The sequence below is a fragment of the Nematostella vectensis genome, chromosome 8 (assembly GCF_932526225.1).
Source record: "Nematostella vectensis chromosome 8, jaNemVect1.1, whole genome shotgun sequence".
Classification (NCBI taxonomy): Eukaryota; Metazoa; Cnidaria; class Anthozoa; order Actiniaria; family Edwardsiidae; genus Nematostella; species Nematostella vectensis.
The window spans coordinates 15,461,489-15,483,038 of record NC_064041.1 but is presented as its reverse complement, the minus strand read 5'-3'; the positions used below and the strand labels follow the sequence as shown (position 1 = coordinate 15,483,038).

Below are 21,550 nucleotides of genomic sequence, written 5' to 3'. Positions count from 1 at the left end.
TGGAGAACTTTGTTCTTGAATAAAAGGCTAGCTAGTCAACAAAACTGCATTGACGGTTATTTAAAAATAAACTTTTGGTCCGTATGGGGCTCGAACCCATGACCTTAGCGTTATTAGCACCACGCTCTGCCGACTGAGCTAACGGACCAACTGATATACAACTACAGCGATTTAGTTTACAAAAGAAGGTATCAAAAGTAACCTACAAAAATAATTCAATTGGCAGCGGTGGGATTCGAACCCACCGCAACCCACTGCAATATTGTTATCACAACAATTAGTCAAGTCTGTGGAGAACGTTTTTGCTGAATAAAAGACTAGCTAGTCAACAAAACTGCATTGACGGTTATTTAAAAATAAACTTTTGGTCCGTATGGGGCTCAAACCCATGACCTTAGCGTTATTAGCACCACGCTTTGCCGACTGAGCTAACGGACCAACTGATATACAACTACAGCGATTTAGTTTACAAAAGAAGGTATCAAAAGTAATCTACAAAAATAATTCAATTGGCAGCGGTGGGATTCGAACCCACGCCTCTTTCGAGACTGGTGCCTAAAACCAGCGCCTTAGACCGCTCGGCCACGCTACCGTTTCTGCAATATTGTTATCACAACAACTCAGGCTAGTCTGTGGAGAACTTTGTTCTTGAATAAAAGGCTAGCTAGTCAACAAAACTGCATTGACGGTTATTTAAAAATAAACTTTTGGTCCGTATGGGGCTCGAACCCATGACCTTAGCGTTATTAGCACCACGCTCTGCCGACTGAGCTAACGGACCAACTGATATACAACTACAGCGATTTAGTTTACAAAAGAAGGTATCAAAAGTAACCTACAAAAATAATTCAATTGGCAGCGGTGGGATTCGAACCCACCGCAACCCACTGCAATATTGTTATCACAACAATTAGTCAAGTCTGTGGAGAAGTTTTTGCTGAATAAAAGACTAGCTAGTCAACAAAACTGCATTGACGGTTATTTAAAAATAAACTTTTGGTACGTATGGGGCTCAAACCCATGACCTTAGCGTTATTAGCACCACGCTTTGCCGACTGAGCTAACGGACCAACTGATATACAACTACAGCGATTTAGTTTACAAAAGAAGGTATCAAAAGTAATCTACAAAAATAATTCAATTGGCAGCGGTTTGATTCGAACCCACGCCTCTTCAGAGACTGGTGCCTAAAACCAGCGCCTTGGACCGCTCGCCGTTTCTGCAATATTGTTATCACAACAATTTAGTCTAGTCTGTGGAAAACTTTGTTGCTGAATAAAAGACTAGCTAGTTAACACAACTATGGTTAGTTGAAAATAAACTTTAGGTCCGTATGGGGCTCGAACCCATGACCTTAGCGTTATTAGCACCACGCTCTGCCGACTGAGCTAACGGACCAACTGATATACATCTACAGCGATTTAGTTTACAAAAGAAGGTTTTAAAAGTAACTTACAAAAATAATTCAATTGGCAGCGGTGGGATTCGAACCCACGCCTCTTTCGAGACTGGTGCCTAAAACCAGCGCCTTAGACCGCTCGCCGTTTCTGCAATATTGTTATCACAACAATTTAGTCTAGTCTGTGGAAAACTTTGTTGCTGAATAAAAGACTAGCTAGTTAACACAACTATGGTTAGTTAAAAATAAACTGCTGGTCCGTATGGGGCTCGAACCCATGACCCATGACAACTACAGCGATTTAGTTTACAAAAGAACGTATCAAAAGTAACCTACAAAAATATTTCAATTGGCAGCGGTGGGATTCGAACCCACGCCTCTTTCGAGACTGGTGCCTAAAACCAGCGCCTTAGACCGCTCGGCCACGCTACCATTTCTGCAATATTGTTATCACAACAATTAGTCAAGTCTGTTGAGAACGTTTTTGCTGAATAAAAGACAAGCTGGTCAACACAACTGCATTGAAGGTTCTTTAAAAATAACCTTTTGGTCCGTATGGGGCTCGAACCCATGACCTTAGCGTTATTAGCACCACGCTCTGCCGACTGAGCTAACGGACCAACTGATATACAACTACAGCGATTTAGTTTACAAAAGAAGGTATCAAAAGTAACCTACAAAAATAATTCAATTGGAAGCGGTGGGATTCGAACCCACGCCTCTTTCGAGACTGGTGCCTAAAACCAGCGCCTTAGACCGCTCGGCCACGCTACCGTTTCTGCAATATTGTTATCACAACAATTAGTTAAGTCTGTGGAGAACGTTTTTGCTGGATAAAAGACTACCTAGTCAACAAAACTGCATTGACGGTTATTTAAAAATAAACTTTTGGTCCGTATGGGGCTCGAACCCATGACCTTAGCGTTATTAGCACCACGCTCTGCCGACTGAGCTAACGGACCAACTGATATACAACTACAGCGATTTAGTTTACAAAAGAAGGTATCAAAAGTAACCTACAAAAATAATTCAATTGGCAGCGGTGGGATTCGAACCCACGCCTCTTTCGAGACTGGTGCCTAAAACCAGCGCCTTAGACCGCTCGCCGTTTCTGCAATATTGGTATCACAACAATTTAGTCTAGTCTGTGGAAAACTTTGTTGCTGAATAAAAGACTAGCTAGTTAACACAACTATGGTTAGTTAAAAATAAACTGCTGGTCCGTATGGGGCTCGATCCCATGACCCATGACAACTACAGCGATTTAGTTTACAAAAGAAGGTATCAAAAGTAACCTACAAAAATAATTCAATTGGCACATTGGGATTGGAACCCACGCCTCTTCAAAGACTGGTGCCTAGAACCAGCGCCTTGGACCGCTCGGCCACGCTACCGTTTCTGCAATATTGTTATCACACCAATTAGTCAATTCTGTGGAGAACGTTTTTGCTGAATAAAAGACAAGCTGGTCAACACAACTGCATTGACGGTAATTAAAAAATAAACTTTTGGTCCGTATGGGGCTCGAACCCATGACCTTAGCGTTATTAGCACCACGCTCTGCCGACTGAGCTAACGGACCAACTGATATACAACTACAGCGATTTAGTTTACAAAAGAAGGTATAAAAAGTAACCTACAAAAATAATTCAATTGGCAGCGGTTTGATTCGAACCCACGCCTCTTCAGAGACTGGTGCCTAAAACCAGCGCCTTGGACCGCTCGCCGTTTCTGCAATATTGTTATCACAACAATTTAGTCTAGTCTGTGGAAAACTTTGTTGCTGAATAAAAGACTAGCTAGTTAACACAACTATGGTTAGTTGAAAATAAACTGCTGGTCCGTATGGGGCTCGAACCCATGACCTTAGCGTTATTAGCACCACGCTCTGCCGACTGAGCTAACGGACCAACTGATATACAACTACAGCGATTTAGTTTACAAAAGAAGGTTTTAAAAGTAACTTACAAAAATAATTCAATTGGCAGCGGTGGGATTCGAACCCACGCCTCTTTCGAGACTGGTGCCTAAAACCAGCGCCTTAGACCGCTCGCCGTTTCTGCAATATTGTTATCACAACAATTTAGTCTAGTCTGTGGAAAACTTTGTTGCTGAATAAAAGACTAGCTAGTTAACACAACTATGGTTAGTTAAAAATAAACTGCTGGTCCGTATGGGGCTCGAACCCATGACCCATGACAACTACAGCGATTTAGTTTACAAAAGAACGTATCAAAAGTAACCTACAAAAATATTTCAATTGGCAGCGGTGGGATTCGAACCCACGCCTCTTTCGAGACTGGTGCCTAAAACCAGCGCCTTAGACCGCTCGGCCACGCTACCATTTCTGCAATATTGTTATCACAACAATTAGTCAAGTCTGTTGAGAACGTTTTTGCTGAATAAAAGACAAGCTGGTCAACACAACTGCATTGAAGGTTCTTTAAAAATAACCTTTTGGTCCGTATGGGGCTCGAACCCATGACCTTAGCGTTATTAGCACCACGCTCTGCCGACTGAGCTAACGGACAAACTGATATACAACTACAGCGATTTAGTTTACAAAAGAAGGTATCAAAAGTAACCTACAAAAATAATTCAATTGGCAGCGGTGGGATTCGAACCCACGCCTCTTTCGAGACTGGTGCCTAAAACCAGCGCCTTAGACCGCTCGGCCACGCTACCGTTTCTGCAATATTGTTATCACAACAATTGGTCAAGTCTGTGGAGGACGTTTTTGCTGAATAAAAGACTAGCCAGTCAACAAAACTGCATTGACGGTTATTTAAAAATAAACTTTTGGTCCGTATGGGGCTCGAACCCACGACCTTAGCGTTATTAGCACCACGCTCTGCCGACTGAGCTAACGGACCAAATGATATACAACTACAGCGATTTAGTTTACAAAAGAAGGTATAAAAAGTAACCTACAAAAATAATTCAATTGGCAGCGGTGGGATTCGAACCCACGCCTCTTTCGAGACTGGTGCCTAAAACCAGCGCCTTAGACCTCTCGCCGTTTCTGCAATATTGGTATCACAACAATTTAGTCTAGTCTGTGGAAAACTTTGTTGCTGAATAAAAGACTAGCTAGTTAACACAACTATGGTTAGTTAAAAATAAACTGCTGGTCCGTATGGGGCTCGAACCCATGACCCATGACAACTACAGCAATTTAGTTTACAAAAGAAGGTATCAAAAGTAACCTACAAAAATATTTCGATTGGCAGCGGTGGGATTCGAACCCACGCCTCTTTCGAGACTGGTGCCTAAAACCAGCGCCTTGGACCGCTCGGCCACGCTACCGTTTCTGCAATATTGTTATCACACCAATTAGTCAATTCTGTGGAGAACGTTTTTGCTGAATAAAAGACAAGCTGGTCAACACAACTGCATTGACGGTAATTAAAAAATAAACTTTTGGTCCGTATGGGGCTCGAACCCATGACCTTATCGTTATTAGCACCACGCTCTGCCGACTGAGCTAACGGACCAACTGATATACAACTACAGCGATTTAGTTTACAAAAGAAGGTATAAAAAGTAACCTACAAAAATAATTCAATTGGCAGCGGTTTGATTCGAACCCACGCCTCTTCAGAGACTGGTGCCTAAAACCAGCGCCTTGGACCGCTCGCCGTTTCTGCAATATTGTTATCACAACAATTTAGTCTAGTCTGTGGAAAACTTTGTTGCTGAATAAAAGACTAGCTAGTTAACACAACTATGGTTAGTTGAAAATAAACTGCTGGTCCGTATGGGGCTCGAACCCATGACCTTAGCGTTATTAGCACCACGCTCTGCCGACTGAGCTAACGGACCAACTGATATACATCTACAGCGATTTAGTTTACAAAAGAAGGTTTTAAAAGTAACTTACAAAAATAATTCAATTGGCAGCGGTGGGATTCGAACCCACGCCTCTTTCGAGACTGGTGCCTAAAACCAGCGCCTTAGACCGCTCGGCCACGCTACCGTTTCTGCAATATTGTTATCACAACAATTAGTTAAGTCTGTGGAGAACGTTTTTGCTGGATAAAAGACTAGCTAGTCAACAAAACTGTATTGACGGTTATTTAAAAATAAACTTTTGGTCCGTATGGGGCTCGAACCCATGACCTTAGAGTTATTAGCACCACGCTCTGCCGACTGAGCTAACGGACCAACTGATATACAACTACAGCGATTTAGTTTACAAAAGAAGGTATCAAAAGTAACCTACAAAAATAATTCAATTGGCAGCGGTGGGATTCGAACCCACGCCTCTTTCGAGACTGGTGCCTAAAACCAGCGCCTTAGACCGCTCGCCGTTTCTGCAATATTGGTATCACAACAATTTAGTCTAGTCTGTGGAAAACTTTGTTGCTGAATAAAAGACTAGCTAGTTAACACAACTATGGTTAGTTAAAAATAAACTGCTGGTCCGTATGGGGCTCGATCCCATGACCCATGACAACTACAGCGATTTAGTTTACAAAAGAAGGTATCAAAAGTAACCTACAAAAATATTGCGATTGGCAGCGGTGGGATTCGAACCCACGCCTCTTTCGAGACTGGTGCCTAAAACCAGCGCCTTAGACCGCTCGGCCACGCTACCATTTCTGCAATATTGTTATCACAACAATTAGTCAAGTCTGTTGAGAACGTTTTTGCTGAATAAAAGACAAGCTGGTCAACACAACTGCATTGACGGTCTTTAAAAATAAACTTTAGGTCCGTATGGGGCTCGAACCCATGACCTTAGCGTTATTAGCACCACGCTCTGCCGACTGAGCTAACGGACCAACTGATATACAACTACAGCGATTTAGTTTACAAAAGAAGGTATCAAAAGTAACCTACAAAAATAATTCAATTGGCAGCGGTGGGATTCGAACCCACGCCTCTTTCGAGACTGGTGCCTAAAACCAGCGCCTTAGACCGCTCGGCCACGCTACCGTTTCTGCAATATTGTTATCACAACAATTGGTCAAGTCTGTGGAGGACGTTTTTGCTGAATAAAAGACTAGCCAGTCGACAAAACTGCATTGACGGTTATCTAAAAATAAACTTTTGGTCCGTATGGGGCTCGAACCCATGACCTTAGCGTTATTAGCACCACGCTCTGCCGACTGAGCTAACGGACCAACTGATATATAACTACAGCGATTTAGTTTACAAAAGAAGGTATCAAAAGTAACCTACAAAAATAATTCAATTGGCACATTGGGATTGGAACCCACGCTTCTTCAAAGACTGGTGCCTAAAACCAGCGCCTTGGACCGCTCGGCCACGCTACCGTTTCTGCAATATTGTTATCACACCAATTAGTCAATTCTGTGGAGAACGTTTTTGCTGAATAAAAGACAAGCTGGTCAACACAACTGCATTGACGGTAATTAAAAAATAAACTTTTGGTCCGTATGGGGCTCGAACCCATGACCTTAGCGTTATTAGCACCACGCTCTGCCGACTGAGCTAACGGACCAACTGATATACAACTACAGCGATTTAGTTTACAAAAGAAGGTATAAAAAGTAACCTACAAAAATAATTCAATTGGCAGCGGTTTGATTCGAACCCACGCCTCTTCAGAGACTGGTGCCTAAAACCAGCGCCTTGGACCGCTCGCCGTTACTGCAATATTGTTATCACAACAATTTAGTCTAGTCTGTGGAAAACTTTGTTGCTGAATAAAAGACTAGCTAGTTAACACAACTATGGTTAGTTGAAAATAAACTGCTGGTCCGTATGGGGCTCGAACCCATGACCTTAGCGTTATTAGCACCACGCTCTGCCGACTGAGCTAACGGACCAACTGATATACATCTACAGCGATTTAGTTTACAAAAGAAGGTTTTAAAAGTAACTTACAAAAATAATTCAATTGGCAGCGGTGGGATTCGAACCCACGCCTCTTTCGAGACTGGTGCCTAAAACCAGCGCCTTAGACCGCTCGCCGTTTCTGCAATATTGTTATCACAACAATTTAGTCAAGTCTGTGGAAAACTTTGTTGCTGAATAAAAGACTAGCTAGTTAACACAACTATGGTTAGTTAAAAATAAACTGCTGGTCCGTATGGGGCTCGAACCCATGACCCATGACAACTACAGCGATTTAGTTTACAAAAGAAGGTATCAAAAGTAACCTACAAAAATATTTCAATTGGCAGCGGTGGGATTCGAACCCACGCCTCTTTCGAGACTGGTGCCTAAAACCAGCGCCTTAGACCGCTCGGCCACGCTACCGTTTTTGCAATATTGTTATCACAACAATTGGTCAAGTCTGTGGAGGACGTTTTTGCTGAATAAAAGACTAGCCAGTCAACAAAACTGCATTGACGGTTATTTAAAAATAAACTTTTGGTCCGTATGGGGCTCGAACCCACGACCTTAGCGTTATTAGCACCACGCTCTGCCGACTGAGCTAACGGACCAAATGATATACAACTACAGCGATTTAGTTTACAAAAGAAGGTATAAAAAGTAACCTACAAAAATCATTCAATTGGCAGCGGTTTGATTCGAACCCACGCCTCTTTCGAGACTGGTGCCTAAAACCAGCGCCTTAGACCGCTCGCCGTTTCTGCAATATTGTTATCACAACAATTTAGTCTAGTCTGTGGAAAACTTTGTTGCTGAATAAAAGACTAGCTAGTTAACACAACTATGGTTAGTTAAAAATAAACTGCTGGTCCGTATGGGGCTCGAACCCATGACCCACGACAACTACAGCGAATTAGTTTACAAAAGAAGGTATCAAAAGTAACCTACAAAAATATTTCAATTGGCAGCGGTGGGATTCGAACCCACGCCTCTTTCGAGACTGGTGCCTAAAACCAGCGCCTTAGACCGCTCGGCCACGCAACCATTTCTGCAATATTGTTATCACAACAATTAGTCAAGTCTGTTGAGAACGTTTTTGCTGAATAAAAGACAAGCTGGTCAACACAACTGCATTGACGGTTATTTAAAAATAAACTTTTGGTCCGTATGGGGCTCGAACCCATGACCTTAGCGTTATTAGCACCACGCTCTGCCGACTGAGCTAACGGACCAACTGATATACAACTACAGCGATTTAGTTTACAAAAGAAGGTATCAAAAGTAACCTACAAAAATAATTCAATTGGCAGCGGTGGGATTCGAACCCACCGCAACCCACTGCAATATTGTTATCACAACAATTAGTCAAGTCTGTGGAGAACGTTTTTGCTGAATAAAAGACTAGCTAGTCAACAAAACTGCATTGACGGTTATTTAAAAATAAACTTTTGGTCCGTATGGGGCTCAAACCCATGACCTTAGCGTTATTAGCACCACGCTTTGCCGACTGAGCTAACGGACCAACTGATATACAACTACAGCGATTTAGTTTACAAAAGAAGGTATCAAAAGTAATCTACAAAAATAATTCAATTGGCAGCGGTGGGATTCGAACCCACGCCTCTTTCGAGACTGGTGCCTAAAACCAGCGCCTTAGACCGCTCGGCCACGCTACCGTTTCTGCAATATTGTTATCACAACAACTCAGGCTAGTCTGTGGAGAACTTTGTTCTTGAATAAAAGGCTAGCTAGTCAACAAAACTGCATTGACGGTTATTTAAAAATAAACTTTTGGTCCGTATGGGGCTCGAACCCATGACCTTAGCGTTATTAGCACCACGCTCTGCCGACTGAGCTAACGGACCAACTGATATACAACTACAGCGATTTAGTTTACAAAAGAAGGTATCAAAAGTAACCTACAAAAATAATTCAATTGGCAGCGGTGGGATTCGAACCCACCGCAACCCACTGCAATATTGTTATCACAACAATTAGTCAAGTCTGTGGAGAACGTTTTTGCTGAATAAAAGACTAGCTAGTCAACAAAACTGCATTGACGGTTATTTAAAAATAAACTTTTGGTCCGTATGGGGCTCAAACCCATGACCTTAGCGTTATTAGCACCACGCTTTGCCGACTGAGCTAACGGACCAACTGATATACAACTACAGCGATTTAGTTTACAAAAGAAGGTATCAAAAGTAATCTACAAAAATAATTCAATTGGCAGCGGTGGGATTCGAACCCACGCCTCTTTCGAGACTGGTGCCTAAAACCAGCGCCTTAGACCGCTCGGCCACGCTACCGTTTCTGCAATATTGTTATCACAACAACTCAGGCTAGTCTGTGGAGAACTTTGTTCTTGAATAAAAGGCTAGCTAGTCAACAAAACTGCATTGACGGTAATTAAAAAATAAACTTTTGGTACGTATGGGGCTCGAACCCATGACCTTAGCGTTATTAGCACCACGCTCTGCCGACTGAGCTAACGGACCAACTGATATACAACTACAGCGATTTAGTTTACAAAAGAAGGTATCAAAAGTAACCTACAAAAATAATTCAATTGGCAGCGGTGGGATTCGAACCCACCGCAACCCACTGCAATATTGTTATCACAACAATTAGTCAAGTCTGTGGAGAAGTTTTTGCTGAATAAAAGACTAGCTAGTCAACAAAACTGCATTGACGGTTATTTAAAAATAAACTTTTGGTCCGTATGGGGCTCAAACCCATGACCTTTGCGTTATTAGCACCACGCTTTGCCGACTGAGCTAACGGACCAACTGATATACAACTACAGCGATTTAGTTTACAAAAGAAGGTATCAAAAGTAATCTACAAAAATAATTCAATTGGCAGCGGTGGGATTCGAACCCACGCCTCTTTCGAGACTGGTGCCTAAAACCAGCGCCTTAGACCGCTCGGCCACGCTACCATTTCTGCAATATTGTTATCACAACAATTAGTCAAGTCTGTTGAGAACGTTTTTGCTGAATAAAAGACAAGCTGGTCAACACAACTGCATTGACGGTTCTTTAAAAATAAACTTTATGTCCGTATGGGGCTCAAACCCATGACCTTAGCGTTATTAGCACCACGCTTTGCCGACTGAGCTAACGGACCAACTGATATACAACTACAGCGATTTAGTTTACAAAAGAAGGTATCAAAAGTAATCTACAAAAATAATTCAATTGGCAGCGGTGGGATTCGAACCCACGCCTCTTTCGAGACTGGTTCCTAAAACCAGCGCCTTAGACCGCTCGGCCACGCTACCGTTTCTGCAATATTGTTATCACAACAATTAGTTAAGTCTGTGGAGAACGTTTTTGCTGGATAAAAGACTAGCTAGTCAACAAAACTGTATTGACGGTTATTTAAAAATAAACTTTTGGTCCGTATGGGGCTCGAACCCATGACCTTAGAGTTATTAGCACCACGCTCTGCCGACTGAGCTAACGGACCAACTGATATACAACTACAGCGATTTAGTTTACAAAAGAAGGTATCAAAAGTAACCTACAAAAATAATTCAATTGGCAGCGGTGGGATTCGAACCCACGCCTCTTTCGAGACTGGTGCCTAAAACCAGCGCCTTAGACCGCTCGCCGTTTCTGCAATATTGGTATCACAACAATTTAGTCTAGTCTGTGGAAAACTTTGTTGCTGAATAAAAGACTAGCTAGTTAACACAACTATGGTTAGTTAAAAATAAACTGCTGGTCCGTATGGGGCTCGATCCCATGACCCATGACAACTACAGCGATTTAGTTTACAAAAGAAGGTATCAAAAGTAACCTACAAAAATATTGCGATTGGCAGCGGTGGGATTCGAACCCACGCCTCTTTCGAGACTGGTGCCTAAAACCAGCGCCTTAGACCGCTCGGCCACGCTACCATTTCTGCAATATTGTTATCACAACAATTAGTCAAGTCTGTTGAGAACGTTTTTGCTGAATAAAAGACAAGCTGGTCAACACAACTGCATTGACGGTTCTTTAAAAATAAACTTAAGGTCCGTATGGGGCTCGAACCCATGACCTTAGCGTTATTAGCACCACGCTCTGCCGACTGAGCTAACGGACCAACTGATATACAACTACAGCGATTTAGTTTACAAAAGAAGGTATCAAAAGTAACCTACAAAAATAATTCAATTGGCAGCGGTGGGATTCGAACCCACGCCTCTTTCGAGACTGGTGCCTAAAACCGGTGCCTTAGACCGCTCGGCCACGCTACCGTTTCTGCAATATTGTTATCACAACAATTGGTCAAGTCTGTGGAGGACGTTTTTGCTGAATAAAAGACTAGCCAGTCAACAAAACTGCATTGACGGTTATTTAAAAATAAACTTTTGGTCCGTATGGGGCTCGAACCCATGACCTTAGCGTTATTAGCACCACGCTCTGCCGAGTGAGCTAACGGACCAACTGATATATAACTACAGCGATTTAGTTTACAAAAGAAGGTATCAAAAGTAACCTACAAAAATAATTCAATTGGCACATTGGGATTGGAACCCACGCCTCTTCAAAGACTGGTGCCTAAAACCAGCGCCTTGGACCGCTCGGCCACGCTACCGTTTCTGCAATATTGTTATCACACCAATTAGTCAATTCTGTGGAGAACGTTTTTGCTGAATAAAAGACAAGCTGGTCAACACAACTGCATTGACGGTAATTAAAAAATAAACTTTTGGTCCGTATGGGGCTCGAACCCATGACCTTAGCGTTATTAGCACCACGCTCTGCCGACTGAGCTAACGGACCAACTGATATACAACTACAGCGATTTAGTTTACAAAAGAAGGTTTTAAAAGTAACTTACAAAAATAATTCAATTGGCAGCGGTGGGATTCGAACCCACGCCTCTTTCGAGACTGGTGCCTAAAACCAGCGCCTTAGACCGCTCGCCGTTTCTGCAATATTGTTATCACAACAATTTAGTCTAGTCTGTGGAAAACTTTGTTGCTGAATAAAAGACTAGCTAGTTAACACAACTATGGTTAGTTAAAAATAAACTGCTGGTCCGTATGGGCCTCGAACCCATGACCCATGACAACTACAGCGATTTAGTTTACAAAAGAACGTATCAAAAGTAACCTACAAAAATATTTCAATTGGCAGCGGTGGGATTCGAACCCACGCCTCTTTCGAGACTGGTGCCTAAAACCAGCGCCTTAGACCGCTCGGCCACGCTACCATTTCTGCAATATTGTTATCACAACAATTAGTCAAGTCTGTTGAGAACGTTTTTGCTGAATAAAAGACAAGCTGGTCAACACAACTGCATTGAAGGTTCTTTAAAAATAACCTTTTGGTCCGTATGGGGCTCGAACCCATGACCTTAGCGTTATTAGCACCACGCTCTGCCGACTGAGCTAACGGACCAACTGATATACAACTACAGCGATTTAGTTTACAAAAGAAGGTATCAAAAGTAACCTACAAAAATATTTCAATTGGCAGCGGTGGGATTCGAACCCACGCCTCTTTCGAGACTGGTGCCTAAAACCAGCGCCTTAGACCGCTCGGCCACGCTACCGTTTCTGCAATATTGTTATCACAACAATTAGTCAAGTCTGTTGAGAACGTTTTTGCTGAATAAAAGACAAGCTGGTCAACACAACTGCATTGACGGTAATTAAAAAATAAACTTTTGGTCCGTATGGGGCTCGAACCCATGACCTTAGCGTTATTAGCACCACGCTCTGCCGACTGAGCTAACGGACCAACTGATATACAACTACAGCGATTTAGTTTACAAAAGAAGGTATCAAAAGTAACCTACAAAAATAATTCAATTGACAGCGGTGGGATTCGAACCCACGCCTCTTTCGAGACTGGTGCCTAAAACCAGCGCCTTAGACCGCTCGGCCACGCTACCGTTTCTGCAATATTGTTATCACAACAACTCAGGCTAGTCTGTGGAGAACTTTGTTCTTGAATAAAAGGCTAGCTAGTCAACAAAACTGCATTGACGGTTATTTAAAAATAAACTTTTGGTCCGTATGGGGCTCGAACCCATGACCTTAGCGTTATTAGCACCACGCTCTGCCGACTGAGCTAACGGACCAACTGATATACAACTACAGCGATTTAGTTTACAAAAGAAGGTATCAAAAGTAACCTACAAAAATAATTCAATTGGCAGCGGTGGGATTCGAACCCACCGCAACCCACTGCAATATTGTTATCACAACAATTAGTCAAGTCTGTGGAGAACGTTTTTGCTGAATAAAAGACTAGCTAGTCAACAAAACTGCATTGACGGTTATTTAAAAATAAACTTTTGGTCCGTATGGGGCTCAAACCCATGACCTTAGCGTTATTAGCACCACGCTTTGCCGACTGAGCTAACGGACCAACTGATATACAACTACAGCGATTTAGTTTACAAAAGAAGGTATCAAAAGTAATCTACAAAAATAATTCAATTGGCAGCGGTGGGATTCGAACCCACGCCTCTTTCGAGACTGGTGCCTAAAACCAGCGCCTTAGACCGCTCGGCCACGCTACCGTTTCTGCAATATTGTTATCACAACAACTCAGGCTAGTCTGTGGAGAACTTTGTTCTTGAATAAAAGGCTAGCTAGTCAACAAAACTGCATTGACGGTTATTTAAAAATAAACTTTTGGTCCGTATGGGGCTCGAACCCATGACCTTAGCGTTATTAGCACCACGCTCTGCCGACTGAGCTAACGGACCAACTGATATACAACTACAGCGATTTAGTTTACAAAAGAAGGTATCAAAAGTAACCTACAAAAATAATTCAATTGGCAGCGGTGGGATTCGAACCCACCGCAACCCACTGCAATATTGTTATCACAACAATTAGTCAAGTCTGTGGAGAAGTTTTTGCTGAATAAAAGACTAGCTAGTCAACAAAACTGCATTGACGGTTATTTAAAAATAAACTTTTGGTACGTATGGGGCTCAAACCCATGACCTTAGCGTTATTAGCACCACGCTTTGCCGACTGAGCTAACGGACCAACTGATATACAACTACAGCGATTTAGTTTACAAAAGAAGGTATCAAAAGTAATCTACAAAAATAATTCAATTGGCAGCGGTTTGATTCGAACCCACGCCTCTTCAGAGACTGGTGCCTAAAACCAGCGCCTTGGACCGCTCGCCGTTTCTGCAATATTGTTATCACAACAATTTAGTCTAGTCTGTGGAAAACTTTGTTGCTGAATAAAAGACTAGCTAGTTAACACAACTATGGTTAGTTGAAAATAAACTTTAGGTCCGTATGGGGCTCGAACCCATGACCTTAGCGTTATTAGCACCACGCTCTGCCGACTGAGCTAACGGACCAACTGATATACATCTACAGCGATTTAGTTTACAAAAGAAGGTTTTAAAAGTAACTTACAAAAATAATTCAATTGGCAGCGGTGGGATTCGAACCCACGCCTCTTTCGAGACTGGTGCCTAAAACCAGCGCCTTAGACCGCTCGCCGTTTCTGCAATATTGTTATCACAACAATTTAGTCTAGTCTGTGGAAAACTTTGTTGCTGAATAAAAGACTAGCTAGTTAACACAACTATGGTTAGTTAAAAATAAACTGCTGGTCCGTATGGGGCTCGAACCCATGACCCATGACAACTACAGCGATTTAGTTTACAAAAGAACGTATCAAAAGTAACCTACAAAAATATTTCAATTGGCAGCGGTGGGATTCGAACCCACGCCTCTTTCGAGACTGGTGCCTAAAACCAGCGCCTTAGACCGCTCGGCCACGCTACCATTTCTGCAATATTGTTATCACAACAATTAGTCAAGTCTGTTGAGAACGTTTTTGCTGAATAAAAGACAAGCTGGTCAACACAACTGCATTGAAGGTTCTTTAAAAATAACCTTTTGGTCCGTATGGGGCTCGAACCCATGACCTTAGCGTTATTAGCACCACGCTCTGCCGACTGAGCTAACGGACCAACTGATATACAACTACAGCGATTTAGTTTACAAAAGAAGGTATCAAAAGTAACCTACAAAAATAATTCAATTGAAAGCGGTGGGATTCGAACCCACGCCTCTTTCGAGACTGGTGCCTAAAACCAGCGCCTTAGACCGCTCGGCCACGCTACCGTTTCTGCAATATTGTTATCACAACAATTAGTTAAGTCTGTGGAGAACGTTTTTGCTGGATAAAAGACTACCTAGTCAACAAAACTGCATTGACGGTTATTTAAAAATAAACTTTTGGTCCGTATGGGGCTCGAACCCATGACCTTAGCGTTATTAGCACCACGCTCTGCCGACTGAGCTAACGGACCAACTGATATACAACTACAGCGATTTAGTTTACAAAAGAAGGTATCAAAAGTAACCTACAAAAATAATTCAATTGGCAGCGGTGGGATTCGAACCCACGCCTCTTTCGAGACTGGTGCCTAAAACCAGCGCCTTAGACCGCTCGCCGTTTCTGCAATATTGGTATCACAACAATTTAGTCTAGTCTGTGGAAAACTTTGTTGCTGAATAAAAGACTAGCTAGTTAACACAACTATGGTTAGTTAAAAATAAACTGCTGGTCCGTATGGGGCTCGATCCCATGACCCATGACAACTACAGCGATTTAGTTTACAAAAGAAGGTATCAAAAGTAACCTACAAAAATAATTCAATTGGCACATTGGGATTGGAACCCACGCCTCTTCAAAGACTGGTGCCTAAAACCAGCGCCTTGGACCGCTCGGCCACGCTACCGTTTCTGCAATATTGTTATCACACCAATTAGTCAATTCTGTGGAGAACGTTTTTGCTGAATAAAAGACAAGCTGGTCAACACAACTGCATTGACGGTAATTAAAAAATAAACTTTTGGTCCGTATGGGGCTCGAACCCATGACCTTAGCGTTATTAGCACCACGCTCTGCCGACTGAGCTAACGGACCAACTGATATACAACTACAGCGATTTAGTTTACAAAAGAAGGTATAAAAAGTAACCTACAAAAATAATTCAATTGGCAGCGGTTTGATTCGAACCCACGCCTCTTCAGAGACTGGTGCCTAAAACCAGCGCCTTGGACCGCTCGCCGTTTCTGCAATATTGTTATCACAACAATTTAGTCTAGTCTGTGGAAAACTTTGTTGCTGAATAAAAGACTAGCTAGTTAACACAACTATGGTTAGTTGAAAATAAACTGCTGGTCCGTATGGGGCTCGAACCCATGACCTTAGCGTTATTAGCACCACGCTCTGCCGACTGAGCTAACGGACCAACTGATATACAACTACAGCGATTTAGTTTACAAAAGAAGGTTTTAAAAGTAACTTACAAAAATAATTCAATTGGCAGCGGTGGGATTCGAACCCACGCCTCTTTCGAGACTGGTGCCTAAAACCAGCGCCTTAGACCGCTCGCCGTTTCTGCAATATTGTTATCACAACAATTTAGTCTAGTCTGTGGAAAACTTTGTTGCTGAATAAAAGACTAGCTAGTTAACACAACTATGGTTAGTTAAAAATAAACTGCTGGTCCGTATGGGGCTCGAACCCATGACCCATGACAACTACAGCGATTTAGTTTACAAAAGAACGTATCAAAAGTAACCTACAAAAATATTTCAATTGGCAGCGGTGGGATTCGAACCCACGCCTCTTTCGAGACTGGTGCCTAAAACCAGCGCCTTAGACCGCTCGGCCACGCTACCATTTCTGCAATATTGTTATCACAACAATTAGTCAAGTCTGTTGAGAACGTTTTTGCTGAATAAAAGACAAGCTGGTCAACACAACTGCATTGAAGGTTCTTTAAAAATAACCTTTTGGTCCGTATGGGGCTCGAACCCATGACCTTAGCGTTATTAGCACCACGCTCTGCCGACTGAGCTAACGGACAAACTGATATACAACTACAGCGATTTAGTTTACAAAAGAAGGTATCCAAAGTAACCTACAAAAATAATTCAATTGGCAGCGGTGGGATTCGAACCCACGCCTCTTTCGAGACTGGTGCCTAAAACCAGCGCCTTAGACCGCTCGGCCACGCTACCGTTTCTGCAATATTGTTATCACAACAATTGGTCAAGTCTGTGGAGGACGTTTTTGCTGAATAAAAGACTAGCCAGTCAACAAAACTGCATTGACGGTTATTTAAAAATAAACTTTTGGTCCGTATGGGGCTCGAACCCACGACCTTAGCGTTATTAGCACCACGCTCTGCCGACTGAGCTAACGGACCAAATGATATACAACTACAGCGATTTAGTTTACAAAAGAAGGTATAAAAAGTAACCTACAAAAATAATTCAATTGGCAGCGGTGGGATTCGAACCCACGCCTCTTTCGAGACTGGTGCCTAAAACCAGCGCCTTAGACCTCTCGCCGTTTCTGCAATATTGGTATCACAACAATTTAGTCTAGTCTGTGGAAAACTTTGTTGCTGAATAAAAGACTAGCTAGTTAACACAACTATGGTTAGTTAAAAATAAACTGCTGGTCCGTATGGGGCTCGAACCCATGACCCATGACAACTACAGCAATTTAGTTTACAAAAGAAGGTATCAAAAGTAACCTACAAAAATATTTCGATTGGCAGCGGTGGGATTCGAACCCACGCCTCTTTCGAGACTGGTGCCTAAAACCAGCGCCTTAGACCGCTCGGCCACGCTACCATTTCTGCAATATTGTTATCACAACAATTAGTCAAGTCTGTTGAGAACGTTTTTGCTGAATAAAAGACAAGCTGGTCAACACAACTGCATTGACGGTTCTTTAAAAATAACCTTTTGGTCCGTATGGGGCTCGAACCCATGACCTTAGCGTTATTAGCACCACGCTCTGCCGACTGAGCTAACGGACCAAATGATATACAACTACAGCGATTTAGTTTACAAAAGAAGGTATCAAAAGTAACCTACAAAAATAATTCAATTGGCAGCGGTGGGATTCGAACCCACGCCTCTTTCGAGACTGGTGCCTAAAACCAGCGCCTTAGACCGCTCGCCGTTTCTGCAATATTGGTATCACAACAATTTAGTCTAGTCTGTGGAAAACTTTGTTGCTGAATAAAAGACTAGCTAGTTAACACAACTATGGTTAGTTAAAAATAAACTGCTGGTCCGTATGGGGCTCGAACCCATGACCCATGACAACTACAGCGATTTAGTTTACAAAAGAAGGTATCAAAAGTAACCTACAAAAATATTTCGATTGGCAGCGGTGGGATTCGAACCCACGCCTCTTTCGAGACTGGTGCCTAAAACCAGCGCCTTAGACCGCTCGACCACGCTACTATTTCTGCAATATTGTTATCACAACAATTAGTCAAGTCTGTTGAGAACGTTTTTGCTGAATAAAAGACAAGCTGGTCAACACAACTGCATTGAAGGTTCTTTAAAAATAACCTTTTGGTCCGTATGGGGCTCGAACCCATGACCTTAGCGTTATTAGCACCACGCTCTGCCGACTGAGCTAACGGACCAACTGATATACAACTACAGCGATTTAGTTTACAAAAGAAGGTATCAAAAGTAACCTACAAAAATAATTCAATTGGCAGCGGTTTGATTCGAACCCACGCCTCTTCAGAGACTGGTGCCTAAAACCAGCGCCTTGGAACGCTCGCCGTTTCTGCAATATTGTTATCAAAACAATTTAGTCTAGTCTGTGGAAAACTTTGTTGCTGAATAAAAGACTAGCTAGTTAACACAACTATGGTTAGTTAAAAATAAACTGCTGGTCCGTATGGGGCTCGAACCCATGACCTTAGCGTTATTAGCACCACGCTCTGCCGACTGAGCTAACGGACCAACTGATATACAACTACAGCGATTTTGTTTACAAAAGAAGGTTTTAAAAGTAACTTACAAAAATAATTCAATTGGCAGCGGTGGGATTCGAACCCACGCCTCTTTCGAGGCTGGTGCCTAAAACCAGCGCCTTAGACCGCTCGCCGTTTCTGCAATATTGTTATCACAACAATTTAGTCTAGTCTGTGGAAAACTTTGTTGCTGAATAAAAGACTAGCTAGTTAACACAACTATGGTTAGTTAAAAATAAACTGCTGGTCCGTATGGGGCTCGAACCCATGACCCATGACAACTACAGCGATTTATTTTACAAAAGAAGGTATCAAAAGTGACCTACAAAAATATTTCAATTGGCAGCGGTGGGATTCGAACCCACGCCTCTTTCGAGACTGGTGCCTAAAACCAGCGCCTTAGACCGCTCGGCCACGCTACCATTTCTGCAATATTGTTATCACAACAATTAGTCAAGTCTGTTGAGAACGTTTTTGCTGAATAAAAGACAAGCTGGTCAACACAACTGCATTGACGGTTCTTTAAAAATAAACTTTTGGTCCGTATGGGGCTCGAACCCATGACCTTAGCGTTATTAGCACCACGCTCTGCCGACTGAGCTAACGGACCAAATGATATACAACTACAGCGATTTAGTTTACAAAAGAAGGTATAAAAAGTAACCTACAAAAATAATTCAATTGGCAGCGGTGGGATTCGAACCCACGCCTCTTTCGAGACTGGTGCCTAAAACCAGCGCCTTAGACCGCTCGCCGTTTCTGCAATATTGGTATCACAACAATTTAGTCTAGTCTGTGGAAAACTTTGTTGCTGAATAAAAGACTAGCTAGTTAACACAACTATGGTTAGTTAAAAATAAACTGCTGGTCCGTATGGGGCTCGAACCCATGACCCATGACAACTACAGCGATTTAGTTTACAAAAGAAGGTATCAAAAGTAACCTACAAAAATATTTCGATTGGCAGCGGTGGGATTCGAACCCACGCCTCTTTCGAGACTGGTGCCTAAAACCAGCGCCTTAGACCGCTCGGCCACGCTACCATTTCTGCAATATTGTTATCACAACAATTAGTCAAGTCTGTTGAGAACGTTTTTGCTGAATAAAAGACAAGCTGGTCAACACAACTGCATTGACGGTTCTTTAAAAATAACCTTTTGGTCCGTATGGGGCTCGAACCCATGACCTTAGCGTTATTAGCACCACGCTCTGCCGACTGAGCTAACGGACCAACTGATATACAACTACAGCGATTTAGTTTACAAAAGAAGGTATCAAAAGTAACCTACAAAAATAATTCAATTGGCAGCGGTTTGATTCGAACCCACGCCTCTTCAGAGACTGGTGCCTAAAACCAGCGCCTTGGAACGCTCGCCGTTTCTGCAATATTGTTATCACAACAATTTAGTCTAGTCTGTGGAAAACTTTGTTGCTGAATAAAAGACTAGCTAGTTAACACAACTATGGTTAGTTCAAAATAAACTGCTGGTCCGTATGGGGCTCGAACCCATGACCTTAGCGTTATTAGCACCACGCTCTGCCGACTGAGCTAACGGACCAACTGATATACAACTACAGCGATTTAGTTTACAAAAGAAGGTTTTAAAAGTAACTTACAAAAATAATTCAATTGGCAGCGGTGGGATTCGAACCCACGCCTCTTTCGAGGCTGGTGCCTAAAACCAGCGCCTTAGACCGCTCGCCGTTTCTGCAATATTGTTATCACAACAATTTAGTCTAGTCTGTGGAAAACTTTGTTGCTGAATAAAAGACTAGCTAGTTAACACAACTATGGTTAGTTAAAAATAAACTGCTGGTCCGTATGGGGCTCGAACCCATGACCCATGACAACTACAGCGATTTATTTTACAAAAGAAGGTATCAAAAGTAACCTACAAAAATATTTCCATTGGCAGCGGTGGGATTCGAACCCACGCCTCTTTCGAGACTGGTGCCTAAAACCAGCGCCTTAGACCGCTCGGCCACGCTACCATTTCTGCAATATTGTTATCACAACAATTAGTCAAGTCTGTTGAGAATGTTTTTGCTGAATAAAAGACAAGCTGGTCAACACAACTGCATTGAAGGTTCTTTAAAAATAACCTTTTGGTCCGTATGGGGCTCGAACCCATGACCTTAGCGTTATTAGCACCACGCTCTGCCGACTGAGCTAACGGACCAACTGATATACAACTACAGCGATTTAGTTTACAAAAGAAGGTATCAAAAGTAACCTACAAAAATAATTCAATTGGCAGCGGTGGGATTCGAACCCACGCCTCTTTCGAGACTGGTGCCTAAAACCAGCGCCTTAGACCGCTCGGCCACGCTACCGTTTCTGCAATATTGTTATCACAACAATTGGTCAAGTCTGTGGAGGACGTTTTTGCTGAATAAAAGACTAGCCAGTCAACAAAACTGCATTGACGGTTATTTAAAAATAAACTTTTGGTCCGTATGGGGCTCGAACCCACGACCTTAGCGTTATTAGCACCACGCTCTGCCGACTGAGCTAACGGACCAAATGATATACAACTACAGCGATTTAGTTTACAAAAGA

General features: G+C 42.5%; 1 protein-coding gene and 82 non-coding genes across 87 annotated transcripts in view; 1 reads left to right on the top strand and 82 right to left on the bottom strand.

Annotated features, from left to right (window-relative positions):
- Positions 1-21,550, top strand: part of LOC116613873 (centriolin) — a 140,608-nt gene that overhangs the window by 59,183 nt on the left and 59,875 nt on the right. The window lies entirely within an intron of this gene.
- On the bottom strand, positions 76-148 carry Trnai-aau. Its single transcript has one exon. It is a non-coding gene; the product is annotated as a tRNA-Ile (tRNA).
- Positions 366-438, bottom strand: Trnai-aau. The gene has a single exon. It is a non-coding gene; the product is annotated as a tRNA-Ile (tRNA).
- Trnal-uag lies at positions 511-592 on the bottom strand. The gene has a single exon. It is a non-coding gene; the product is annotated as a tRNA-Leu (tRNA).
- Trnai-aau lies at positions 709-781 on the bottom strand. The gene has a single exon. It is a non-coding gene; the product is annotated as a tRNA-Ile (tRNA).
- Positions 998-1,070, bottom strand: Trnai-aau. Its single transcript has one exon. It is a non-coding gene; the product is annotated as a tRNA-Ile (tRNA).
- Positions 1,326-1,398, bottom strand: Trnai-aau. The gene has a single exon. It is a non-coding gene; the product is annotated as a tRNA-Ile (tRNA).
- Trnal-uag lies at positions 1,750-1,831 on the bottom strand. The gene has a single exon. It is a non-coding gene; the product is annotated as a tRNA-Leu (tRNA).
- On the bottom strand, positions 1,947-2,019 carry Trnai-aau. Its single transcript has one exon. It is a non-coding gene; the product is annotated as a tRNA-Ile (tRNA).
- Trnal-uag lies at positions 2,092-2,173 on the bottom strand. The gene has a single exon. It is a non-coding gene; the product is annotated as a tRNA-Leu (tRNA).
- Trnai-aau lies at positions 2,289-2,361 on the bottom strand. The gene has a single exon. It is a non-coding gene; the product is annotated as a tRNA-Ile (tRNA).
- Trnai-aau lies at positions 2,909-2,981 on the bottom strand. The gene has a single exon. It is a non-coding gene; the product is annotated as a tRNA-Ile (tRNA).
- On the bottom strand, positions 3,237-3,309 carry Trnai-aau. The gene has a single exon. It is a non-coding gene; the product is annotated as a tRNA-Ile (tRNA).
- On the bottom strand, positions 3,661-3,742 carry Trnal-uag. Its single transcript has one exon. It is a non-coding gene; the product is annotated as a tRNA-Leu (tRNA).
- On the bottom strand, positions 3,858-3,930 carry Trnai-aau. Its single transcript has one exon. It is a non-coding gene; the product is annotated as a tRNA-Ile (tRNA).
- Trnal-uag lies at positions 4,003-4,084 on the bottom strand. Its single transcript has one exon. It is a non-coding gene; the product is annotated as a tRNA-Leu (tRNA).
- Positions 4,200-4,272, bottom strand: Trnai-aau. Its single transcript has one exon. It is a non-coding gene; the product is annotated as a tRNA-Ile (tRNA).
- On the bottom strand, positions 4,624-4,705 carry Trnal-uag. Its single transcript has one exon. It is a non-coding gene; the product is annotated as a tRNA-Leu (tRNA).
- Trnai-aau lies at positions 4,821-4,893 on the bottom strand. Its single transcript has one exon. It is a non-coding gene; the product is annotated as a tRNA-Ile (tRNA).
- Positions 5,149-5,221, bottom strand: Trnai-aau. Its single transcript has one exon. It is a non-coding gene; the product is annotated as a tRNA-Ile (tRNA).
- On the bottom strand, positions 5,294-5,375 carry Trnal-uag. Its single transcript has one exon. It is a non-coding gene; the product is annotated as a tRNA-Leu (tRNA).
- Trnai-aau lies at positions 5,491-5,563 on the bottom strand. Its single transcript has one exon. It is a non-coding gene; the product is annotated as a tRNA-Ile (tRNA).
- On the bottom strand, positions 5,915-5,996 carry Trnal-uag. Its single transcript has one exon. It is a non-coding gene; the product is annotated as a tRNA-Leu (tRNA).
- Trnai-aau lies at positions 6,111-6,183 on the bottom strand. Its single transcript has one exon. It is a non-coding gene; the product is annotated as a tRNA-Ile (tRNA).
- Trnal-uag lies at positions 6,256-6,337 on the bottom strand. The gene has a single exon. It is a non-coding gene; the product is annotated as a tRNA-Leu (tRNA).
- On the bottom strand, positions 6,453-6,525 carry Trnai-aau. The gene has a single exon. It is a non-coding gene; the product is annotated as a tRNA-Ile (tRNA).
- Positions 6,794-6,866, bottom strand: Trnai-aau. The gene has a single exon. It is a non-coding gene; the product is annotated as a tRNA-Ile (tRNA).
- On the bottom strand, positions 7,122-7,194 carry Trnai-aau. Its single transcript has one exon. It is a non-coding gene; the product is annotated as a tRNA-Ile (tRNA).
- Positions 7,546-7,627, bottom strand: Trnal-uag. Its single transcript has one exon. It is a non-coding gene; the product is annotated as a tRNA-Leu (tRNA).
- Trnai-aau lies at positions 7,743-7,815 on the bottom strand. Its single transcript has one exon. It is a non-coding gene; the product is annotated as a tRNA-Ile (tRNA).
- On the bottom strand, positions 8,167-8,248 carry Trnal-uag. Its single transcript has one exon. It is a non-coding gene; the product is annotated as a tRNA-Leu (tRNA).
- On the bottom strand, positions 8,364-8,436 carry Trnai-aau. The gene has a single exon. It is a non-coding gene; the product is annotated as a tRNA-Ile (tRNA).
- Positions 8,654-8,726, bottom strand: Trnai-aau. Its single transcript has one exon. It is a non-coding gene; the product is annotated as a tRNA-Ile (tRNA).
- On the bottom strand, positions 8,799-8,880 carry Trnal-uag. Its single transcript has one exon. It is a non-coding gene; the product is annotated as a tRNA-Leu (tRNA).
- On the bottom strand, positions 8,997-9,069 carry Trnai-aau. The gene has a single exon. It is a non-coding gene; the product is annotated as a tRNA-Ile (tRNA).
- Trnai-aau lies at positions 9,287-9,359 on the bottom strand. The gene has a single exon. It is a non-coding gene; the product is annotated as a tRNA-Ile (tRNA).
- On the bottom strand, positions 9,432-9,513 carry Trnal-uag. Its single transcript has one exon. It is a non-coding gene; the product is annotated as a tRNA-Leu (tRNA).
- On the bottom strand, positions 9,630-9,702 carry Trnai-aau. Its single transcript has one exon. It is a non-coding gene; the product is annotated as a tRNA-Ile (tRNA).
- Positions 9,919-9,991, bottom strand: Trnai-aau. The gene has a single exon. It is a non-coding gene; the product is annotated as a tRNA-Ile (tRNA).
- On the bottom strand, positions 10,064-10,145 carry Trnal-uag. The gene has a single exon. It is a non-coding gene; the product is annotated as a tRNA-Leu (tRNA).
- Positions 10,261-10,333, bottom strand: Trnai-aau. The gene has a single exon. It is a non-coding gene; the product is annotated as a tRNA-Ile (tRNA).
- On the bottom strand, positions 10,406-10,487 carry Trnal-uag. Its single transcript has one exon. It is a non-coding gene; the product is annotated as a tRNA-Leu (tRNA).
- Trnai-aau lies at positions 10,603-10,675 on the bottom strand. The gene has a single exon. It is a non-coding gene; the product is annotated as a tRNA-Ile (tRNA).
- On the bottom strand, positions 11,027-11,108 carry Trnal-uag. The gene has a single exon. It is a non-coding gene; the product is annotated as a tRNA-Leu (tRNA).
- Positions 11,224-11,296, bottom strand: Trnai-aau. The gene has a single exon. It is a non-coding gene; the product is annotated as a tRNA-Ile (tRNA).
- On the bottom strand, positions 11,369-11,450 carry Trnal-uag. The gene has a single exon. It is a non-coding gene; the product is annotated as a tRNA-Leu (tRNA).
- Positions 11,566-11,638, bottom strand: Trnai-aau. The gene has a single exon. It is a non-coding gene; the product is annotated as a tRNA-Ile (tRNA).
- Trnai-aau lies at positions 11,907-11,979 on the bottom strand. Its single transcript has one exon. It is a non-coding gene; the product is annotated as a tRNA-Ile (tRNA).
- Trnal-uag lies at positions 12,331-12,412 on the bottom strand. Its single transcript has one exon. It is a non-coding gene; the product is annotated as a tRNA-Leu (tRNA).
- Positions 12,528-12,600, bottom strand: Trnai-aau. Its single transcript has one exon. It is a non-coding gene; the product is annotated as a tRNA-Ile (tRNA).
- On the bottom strand, positions 12,673-12,754 carry Trnal-uag. Its single transcript has one exon. It is a non-coding gene; the product is annotated as a tRNA-Leu (tRNA).
- Trnai-aau lies at positions 12,870-12,942 on the bottom strand. The gene has a single exon. It is a non-coding gene; the product is annotated as a tRNA-Ile (tRNA).
- Trnal-uag lies at positions 13,015-13,096 on the bottom strand. Its single transcript has one exon. It is a non-coding gene; the product is annotated as a tRNA-Leu (tRNA).
- Trnai-aau lies at positions 13,213-13,285 on the bottom strand. Its single transcript has one exon. It is a non-coding gene; the product is annotated as a tRNA-Ile (tRNA).
- Positions 13,503-13,575, bottom strand: Trnai-aau. Its single transcript has one exon. It is a non-coding gene; the product is annotated as a tRNA-Ile (tRNA).
- Positions 13,648-13,729, bottom strand: Trnal-uag. The gene has a single exon. It is a non-coding gene; the product is annotated as a tRNA-Leu (tRNA).
- Trnai-aau lies at positions 13,846-13,918 on the bottom strand. The gene has a single exon. It is a non-coding gene; the product is annotated as a tRNA-Ile (tRNA).
- Trnai-aau lies at positions 14,135-14,207 on the bottom strand. The gene has a single exon. It is a non-coding gene; the product is annotated as a tRNA-Ile (tRNA).
- Positions 14,463-14,535, bottom strand: Trnai-aau. Its single transcript has one exon. It is a non-coding gene; the product is annotated as a tRNA-Ile (tRNA).
- On the bottom strand, positions 14,887-14,968 carry Trnal-uag. The gene has a single exon. It is a non-coding gene; the product is annotated as a tRNA-Leu (tRNA).
- Positions 15,084-15,156, bottom strand: Trnai-aau. The gene has a single exon. It is a non-coding gene; the product is annotated as a tRNA-Ile (tRNA).
- Positions 15,229-15,310, bottom strand: Trnal-uag. The gene has a single exon. It is a non-coding gene; the product is annotated as a tRNA-Leu (tRNA).
- Positions 15,426-15,498, bottom strand: Trnai-aau. Its single transcript has one exon. It is a non-coding gene; the product is annotated as a tRNA-Ile (tRNA).
- Positions 16,046-16,118, bottom strand: Trnai-aau. The gene has a single exon. It is a non-coding gene; the product is annotated as a tRNA-Ile (tRNA).
- Trnai-aau lies at positions 16,374-16,446 on the bottom strand. The gene has a single exon. It is a non-coding gene; the product is annotated as a tRNA-Ile (tRNA).
- Positions 16,798-16,879, bottom strand: Trnal-uag. The gene has a single exon. It is a non-coding gene; the product is annotated as a tRNA-Leu (tRNA).
- Trnai-aau lies at positions 16,995-17,067 on the bottom strand. The gene has a single exon. It is a non-coding gene; the product is annotated as a tRNA-Ile (tRNA).
- Positions 17,140-17,221, bottom strand: Trnal-uag. The gene has a single exon. It is a non-coding gene; the product is annotated as a tRNA-Leu (tRNA).
- Trnai-aau lies at positions 17,337-17,409 on the bottom strand. The gene has a single exon. It is a non-coding gene; the product is annotated as a tRNA-Ile (tRNA).
- Positions 17,761-17,842, bottom strand: Trnal-uag. The gene has a single exon. It is a non-coding gene; the product is annotated as a tRNA-Leu (tRNA).
- Positions 17,958-18,030, bottom strand: Trnai-aau. The gene has a single exon. It is a non-coding gene; the product is annotated as a tRNA-Ile (tRNA).
- Trnal-uag lies at positions 18,382-18,463 on the bottom strand. The gene has a single exon. It is a non-coding gene; the product is annotated as a tRNA-Leu (tRNA).
- On the bottom strand, positions 18,579-18,651 carry Trnai-aau. The gene has a single exon. It is a non-coding gene; the product is annotated as a tRNA-Ile (tRNA).
- Positions 18,907-18,979, bottom strand: Trnai-aau. The gene has a single exon. It is a non-coding gene; the product is annotated as a tRNA-Ile (tRNA).
- Trnal-uag lies at positions 19,331-19,412 on the bottom strand. The gene has a single exon. It is a non-coding gene; the product is annotated as a tRNA-Leu (tRNA).
- Trnai-aau lies at positions 19,528-19,600 on the bottom strand. The gene has a single exon. It is a non-coding gene; the product is annotated as a tRNA-Ile (tRNA).
- Positions 19,952-20,033, bottom strand: Trnal-uag. The gene has a single exon. It is a non-coding gene; the product is annotated as a tRNA-Leu (tRNA).
- Positions 20,149-20,221, bottom strand: Trnai-aau. Its single transcript has one exon. It is a non-coding gene; the product is annotated as a tRNA-Ile (tRNA).
- Positions 20,477-20,549, bottom strand: Trnai-aau. The gene has a single exon. It is a non-coding gene; the product is annotated as a tRNA-Ile (tRNA).
- Trnal-uag lies at positions 20,901-20,982 on the bottom strand. The gene has a single exon. It is a non-coding gene; the product is annotated as a tRNA-Leu (tRNA).
- On the bottom strand, positions 21,098-21,170 carry Trnai-aau. Its single transcript has one exon. It is a non-coding gene; the product is annotated as a tRNA-Ile (tRNA).
- Trnal-uag lies at positions 21,243-21,324 on the bottom strand. The gene has a single exon. It is a non-coding gene; the product is annotated as a tRNA-Leu (tRNA).
- On the bottom strand, positions 21,440-21,512 carry Trnai-aau. Its single transcript has one exon. It is a non-coding gene; the product is annotated as a tRNA-Ile (tRNA).